Source organism: Bubalus kerabau, chromosome 22, assembly GCF_029407905.1.
Source record: "Bubalus kerabau isolate K-KA32 ecotype Philippines breed swamp buffalo chromosome 22, PCC_UOA_SB_1v2, whole genome shotgun sequence".
Taxonomy (NCBI): domain Eukaryota; kingdom Metazoa; phylum Chordata; class Mammalia; order Artiodactyla; family Bovidae; genus Bubalus; species Bubalus kerabau.
The window spans coordinates 51,952,767-51,960,505 of NC_073645.1; the positions used below are offsets into that span (position 1 = coordinate 51,952,767).

Consider the following 7,739-nt stretch of genomic DNA (forward strand, 5'->3'; position numbering starts at 1 on the left):
ACTAGACGGACCTTTGTTGGCAAAGTAATGTCTCTACTTTTTAATATGCTGTCTAGGTTGGTCATAACTTCCCTTCCAAGGAGCAAGCTTCTTTTAATTTCATGGCTGAAATCACCATCTGCAGTGATTTTAGAGCCCCCCAAAATAAAATCTGTCACTGTTTCCACTGTTTCCCCATCTATTTGCCATGAAGTGATGGGACCGGATGCCATGATCTTCATTTTCTGAATATTGAGTTTTAAGCCAACTTTTTCACTCTCCTCTTTCACTTTCATCAAGAGGCTCTTTAGTTCCTCTTCACTTTCTGCCATAAGGGTGGTGTCATCTGCATATCTGAGGTTATTGATGTTTCTCCTGGCCATCTTGATTCCAGCTGGTGCTTCCTCTAGCCCAGCGTTTCTCATGATGTATTCTGCATATAAGTTAAATAAGCAGGGTGACAATATACAGCCTTGACATACTCCTTTTCCTATTTGGAACCAGTCTGTTGTTCCATGTCCAGTTCTAACTGTTGCTTCCTGACCTGCATATAGGTTTCTCAAGAGGCAAGTCAGGTGGTCTGGTATTCCCATCTCTTGAAGAATTTTCCACAGTTTATTGTGATCCACACAGCCAAAGGCTTTGGCATAGTCAATAAAGCAGAAATAGATGTTTTTCTGGAACTCTCTTGTTTTTTCGATGATCCAGCGGATGTTGGCAATTTGATCTCTGGTTCCTCTGCCTTTTCTAAAATCAGCTTGAACATCTGGAAGTTCACGGTTCACATATTGCTGGATCCTGCCTTGGAGAATTTTGAGCATTACTTTACTAGCGTGTGAGATGAGTGCAATTGTGTGGTAGTTTGAGCATTCTTTGGCATTGCCTTTCTTTGGGATTGGAATGAAAACTGACCTTTTCCAGTCCTGTGACCACTGCTGAGTTTTCCAAATTTGCTGGCATATTGAGTGCAGCACTTTCACAGCATCATCTTTTAGGACTTGAAATAGCTCAACTGGAATTCCATCACCTCCACTAGCTTTGTTCATAGTGATGCTTCCTAAGGCACACTTGACTTTACATTCCAGGATGTCTGGCTCTAGGTGAGTGATCACACCATCATGATTCTCTGGTCATGAAGATTTCTTTTGTACAGTTCTTCTGTGTATTCTTGCCATCTCTTCTTAATATCTTCTGCTTCTGTTAGGACCATACAATTTCTGTCCTTTATTGAGCCCATCTTTGCATAAAATGTTCCCTTGGTATCTCTAATTTTCTTGACAAGATCTCTAGTCTTTCCCATTCTGTTGTGTTCCTCTATTTCTTTGCATTGATCGCTGAGGAAGGCTTTCTTATCTCTCCTTGCTATTCTTTGGAACTCTGCATTCATATGCTTATATCTTTCCTTTTCTCCTTTGCTTTTCGCTTCTCTTCTTTTCACAGCTATCTGTAAGGCCTCCCCAAACAGCCATTTTTCTTTTTTGCATTTCTTTTCCACGGGGATGGTCTTGATCCCTGCCTCCTGTACAATGTCACAAACCTCCGTCCATAGTTCATCAGGCACTCTGTCTATCAGATCTAGTCCCTTAAATCTATTTCTCACTTCCACTGTATAATCATAAGGGATTTGATTTAGGTCATACCTGAATGGTCTAGTGGTTTTCCCTACTTTCTTCAATTTAAGTCTGAATTTGGCAATAAGGAGTTCATGATCTGAGCCACAGTCTGCTCCCTGTCTTGTTTTTGCTGACTGTATAGAGCTTCTCCATCTTTGGCTGCAAAAGATATAATCAATCTAATTTCGGTGTTGACCATCTGGTGATGTCCATGTGTAGAGTCTTCTCTTGTGTTGTTGGAAGAGGGTGTTTATTATGAGCAGTGCGTTCTCTTGGCAGAACTCTGTTAGCCTTTGCCCTGCTTCATTCTGTATTCCAAGGCCAAATTTGCCTGTTACTCCAGGTGTTTCTTGACTTCCTACTTTTGCATTACAGTCCCCTATAATGAAAAGGACATCTTTTTTGGGTGTTAGTTCTAAAAGGTCCTGTAGGTCTTCTAGAACCGTTCAACTTCAGCTTCTTCAGAGTTACTGGTTGGGGCATAGGATTGGATCACTGATATTGAATGGTTTTCCTTGGAAACAAACAGAGATCATTCTGTCGTTTTTGAGATTGCATCCAAGTACTGCATTTTGGACTCTTTTGTTGACCGTGATGGGTACTCCATTTCTTCTAAGGGATTCCTGCCCACAGTAGTAGATATAATGGTCATCTGAGTTAATCATTCCAGTCCATTTTAGTTCACTGATTTCTAGAATGTTGATGTTCACTCTTGCCATCTCCTATTTGACCACTTCCAATTTGCCTTGATTCATGGACCTAACATTCCAGGTTCCTATGCAATATTGCTCTTTACAGCATCGGACCTTGCTTCTATCACCAGTCACATCCACAACTGGGCACTTTTTTTGCTTGGGCTCCATCCTTTCATTCTTTCTGGAGTTATTTCTCCACTGATCTCTAGTAGCATATTGGGCACTTACTGACCTGGGGAGTTCCTCTTTCAGTATCCTATCGTTTTGCCTTTTCATACTGTTCATGGGGTTCTCAAGGCAAGAATACTGAAGTGGCTTGCCATTCCCTTCTCCAGTGGACCACATAACTTGCCCTGGTAAAAATACTCAAGAAAGTAGAAATTGACAGGCACTTTATTAACATGATAGAATATGTATACTTTAGTCCTACAACATGCAACTTACTAAATAGGGAGAGATCTCCCAAAATGAATAGTTAAAGATACCCACACTCTCCACCACTGTTCAACATTGGACCAGAGGTGAGGTATTAACTGTGCCCTTAAACATATGAAAAGATTTCAACCTTGTAAAGCAATAAATGCAAATTAAAACTACACTGGGGGTACATTTCTCTCTTAATAGATGGCCAAAATGTGAAAATAAATATCCCACTCTGCTGGCGAGGTTGTGGGAAACATATTTTGCTGATGGGAATGTAAGTTTTTGTACTTTTATGAAAGGGAATTTAGCAAAAGCTGAAAAAAAAATTCATGTTCTTTTTTCCCCCAGTAATCTCCATTCTAGAAATTTACACTGATGATACACTTCCAAAAATATAAAAGCACACATTTACAATGCAATCCCTACAACCATTGTTTGCAATTATAAAATATGGAAAGCAACCTAAACGCTCCTACATAGGAGGGTGGCTGAATAATCCCAGACATATGCAAACCATGAAGTATTTACTATACAGCTTTAAAAAATAATGAGAGAGGTGTCTATAAACTGGTATGGAATCATATCCAGGATACACTGTTACATGGGGAAAAAGCAAAGGGCAGAATGCAGTATGCCGTTGTTTGTGTAAGAAAGAAAGGGGGCAATTAGGAAAACATACATGTGTTTGTTCATTTGTGAAACAGACCAGCCACACACACGCAAAGAAGGGTAATGCAGAGAGCCCCGAGCTGGTGCCTCCCTGAATGGGTGGGATTGGGCGAAAGCACAGGAAGAAAGGGGGGCGGGGACTGCTGTGCGCATCCATCTCACTGTTGCCAGCTTCGGAACCATGTTGTATTTCGCTACTCGGGTAAGGGAGCAGTCAAATCAACAAGGACAGCGGGTGGGGCAATCTGGAACGGAACACAGGAAAAATAAACTGATTTGCTTTGCAGGAGGAAGCGCACACCCCCATCAGGGCAGGGCGAGGGGCACGTGGGGGACTCGCCCGGTGACTTCTGAACACAGCCTCTGGCTTCTCCATCCTTAAGGACAAAAACCTGCCACGTTGGACCTCTAAGTCGGTGGGCTTATTTCTCACAGAGGATTAGCATGGACTAGGAGAAGGCCTGGAAAATCCCATGGACGGAGGAGCCTGGTAGGCTGCAGTCCATGGGGTCGCTAGAGTCGGACAAGACTGAGCGACTTCACTTTCGCTTTTCACTTTCATGCATTGGAGAAGGAAATGGCAACCCACTCCAGTGTTCTTGTCTGGAGAATCCCAGGGATGGGGAAGCCTGGTGGGCTGCCGTCTATGGGGTCGCAGAGTCGGACACGACTGAAGCAACTTAGCAGCAGCAGCAGCAGGAGAAGGCAATGGCACCCCACTCCAGTACTCTTGCCTGGAAAATCCCATGGGTGGAGGAGCCTGGTAGGCTACAGTCCATGGGGTTGCTAAGAGTCGGATACTACTGAAGCGACTTAGCAGCAGCAGCAGCAGCAATTCTAAAGCTACTTTTCTTAAGTTCTGGGGATAAGCATCAGGGAATATGCCATGGGGCTTGATGCTGGAGAAGAGAAACAGGAGACAGAGAGGGGGCGGGAGGAACTGGGAGCAGCTTGGGCAAATGTAGACAGGTGGGCTTTGAGCGGCAAAGCTGGTGCTTGCCTGTGGTGTTTGTGGCCACAGCATCACCCAGCCCTTTTTAGGGGGTGGGGGGCTGGGGGGAGGCGGAATCTATGCTGATGCTCCATGAGCAGGGCAAAGGCGCTGGCCCCTCTGTCTGTGGTCTGGGTCACCGTGATGGCAGTTCTGGGTGTTTGCAAGGACGCAGGCTCACATCCTGGCTCCCGCCTTCCTGCTGTACCGAGACCATTGGCACCTCTGTGCTTGCCTGTGTTCTGGATGCAGGGCTTGACAAGTGGGGAGAATAAGTGGGTAGACAGGCCTGAGACTCTCAGCACTGTGCCTGGCCCAGGGTGAAGTTCTTCATTAATGAGCTTTTAGTATTATTGCTTTTCCTTTTTTTTTTTTTTTAAATCAGTGTTTTTTAATTATTCAAGGGCAAGAACTGGCATTTGGGTTGCTGAGTGGGAGGCCAGCTCTGCTTTTTCTCTTTTCAAACTGTTACCTCTGGCACCCTAACTCAGTTCCTTCCAGGATCCTGGGAGGTCTAAGCGGAGCTGCTTGCAGGAGTCTGGAGTCACGGCTCAATCTGATGGTGGTTTGGAAGGGCAAGACTCTATTTACCTTGAGCACATCAATCTCTCAAAAGGCTGAGTGAGGAGGTAAATTTGAGACGTCGGGCCTGGCAGCTGACAAGCAAATCCTGAGTGCGTTTGGGCTGCAATGCCGCGGGCAGAATGGGGTTAGGACCAGGTGGGGGGGCTGCCGGGGGTGGGGGCTGGGCCTGGTTTTCCTGGTCATGAAACATGGGGACCAGCCATCAGCAGGGGGCTGCAGACTCCCTCTGCTCTGTGCATCACCTCCCCCTGCCCCCCATTGCACACACCGGGCCCTTGTGTCTGAAATGTGGAAACATACCCTCCTCCCCTAGCCTTACCCTCCTGAGAAGCAGGTGCTGCTGGACTAAAATAGGCATCAAGAAATGATCAGAATTTGGGAAAAATATTGTCCCAACCTAACCATGCAGATGTAAGCATGGTCTACATTTTCAGCTGTTTCAGCCATTTCTTAGCCAACAAAGCTGTTTTATTTCATAGAAATAACTAAGGAATATGATTTAAATTTCTGTTCATCTTGTAACAGTTTATCATAAGCATTTTACAAAGCTCTTGCAGAGTTTACAAGACTGTTATTTAAAAGTTAGTATTTGTTATTTTCACAAGCATGGTTTTCACAGTTTTTTGAGGTCTAATTGATATGCAATAAACCGACACAATTAAAGCGTGCAGTCTGACGTTTTGGCAGGTGTATATACTCCTGAAACCACCCCTGCTATCAGGAAAAACAGCCTCACCTTCGAAAGCTTCCTTGTGGCCCTGGAGATCCATCGCACCCCCCGCTCTGAACCCCCTCTTGTCTCTAGGCCGCCACCGACCTGCCTTCTGTCACCGTATCATAGCTGGAATCTTGTGAATTTATACGGATGGAACTCTAGGCTGTGTGTCTTTCTCGTCCAGCTTCTTTCAATCAAGTAAGCGCTGTCAGGTTCCTCCGTGCCGCTGGGAGCATTGAGGCTCCAACCTTTTTACCGCTGGGTTGAATTCCATGGTGTAGATGCATCACAATTACCTTATCCATTCACCTGCTGAGGGATATTTGGGTTGTGTACAGCTTGTGGCTCTTGCAAATAAAATGGCGCTGAAAACTCACGTGCGGGACTTTGTATGGATGTGTGGGGAGCCTGGGGGGCTGCCGTCTATGGGGTCGCACAGAGTCGGACATGACTGAAGCGACTTAGCAGCAGCAGCGGTTTCATTTCCTGAATAAAAACACCTGTGAGTGGAGCAGCTGAATCCTAGGTTGCCACACCTTTAAACTTTAACTTTTCAAGAAACTGTTTTCTAAAGTGGTTGCACCATTTTCTGTTCCTGTTTCTCCACAGTCTCCCAAGAGTCAGTCTGACTGATTCAGCAGCTCTGATAGGCTCTCACTGTGGTTTTAGTTTGTATTTCCTCAATGATCCGTGATGTGGAACATCTTTTCGTGTGCTGAATTGCCATCAATATGTCCTGTTTGGTGGAGTATCTGTATATCTTCTGCCCACTCTTTTTGACTGCTGAGTTTTGTGTCCTAGTTTTAGACTCTACATATAAGTGATATCATATGATATTTGTCTTTCTCTGTCTGATGTACTTCACCTAGTATGACGATCTCTAGGTCCATCCATGTTGCTGCAAATGGCATTCTTTCTTTTTAAATCCCTGAGTAGTGTGCCCTTGTCTGTATGTACTGTATCTTCCTTATTCATTCATCTGTCAGTGAACATTTACGTGGTTCCAAGTCTTGGCTGTTGTGAATAGTGCTGCTCTGAACATAGGGGTGCGTGTTTCTTTTTGAACTAGAGTTTTGTCTGGATATATGCCCAGGAGTGAGATTGCTGGGTCATGTTGTAATTCTATCTTTAGTTTTCTGGCAAACCTCCACAGTGAACCCTATAGTGGGGGCCTCAACTCACATTCCTACCAGTAGGTAGAAGGGTTCCTTTCCCTCCACACCCTCTCCAGCATTTGTTACTTGTACACTTTTTGATGGTGATCTTTCTAACTAGTGTGAGGTGATAGCTCGCTGTAGTTTTGATTTTAATTTATCTAATAATTAGTGATGTTGGGCATCTGCTGGTCATCTGTATGTCTTATTTGGAGAAATGTCTGTTTAAGCCTTCTGCCAGTTTTTGATTGGGTTGTTTATTTTTTTGTGTTGTTGAGTTGTGGGAGCTATTTGTATGTTTTGGAAAGTAAGCCCTTGACAGTCACATCATTTGCAAACATTTTCTCTCTGTTGAGTTTTGAGAGCTCTTTATACATTCTGGATGCAAGTCACTTTTTTTGATATATACTTTGAAAGACTAGAGATCTCTTCAAGAAAATTAGAGATATCAAGGGAATATTTCATGCAAAGATGGGCACAATAAAGGAGAGAAATGGTAGGGACCTAACAGAAGCAGAAAATAATAAGAAGAGGGTGGTAAGAATCAGACGAACTGTGCAAAAAAGGTCTTAATGACCCTGATAACTATGATGGTATGGTCACTCACCTAGAGCCAGACAGCAGTTCAGTTTAGTCACTCATTCATGTCCGACTCTTTGCGACCCCATGGACTGAAGCACGCCAGGCCTCCCTGTCCATCACCAACTCCCGGAGTCCAACCAAACCCATGTCCATTATGTTGGTGATGCCATCCAACCATCTCATCCTCTGTCGTCCCCTTCTCCTCCTGCCTTCAATCTTTCCCAGCATCAGGGTCTTTTCAAATGAGTCAGTTCTTCTCATCAGGTGGCCAAAATATTGGAGTTTCGGCTTCAGCATCAGTCCTTCCAATGAACACCCAGGACTGATCTCCTT

General features: G+C 44.5%; 1 long non-coding RNA gene across 1 annotated transcript; it reads right to left on the minus strand.

Annotated features, from left to right (window-relative positions):
* Positions 1-2,556: 2,556 nt before the first annotated feature.
* Positions 2,557-6,453, minus strand: LOC129636507 (uncharacterized). The gene is made up of 2 exons (XR_008706965.1): positions 5,692-6,453; positions 2,557-3,624 (listed from the first exon to the last, which is right to left on the minus strand). It is a non-coding gene; the product is annotated as an uncharacterized LOC129636507 (long non-coding RNA).
* Between the last annotated feature and the right edge of the window lie 1,286 nt (positions 6,454-7,739).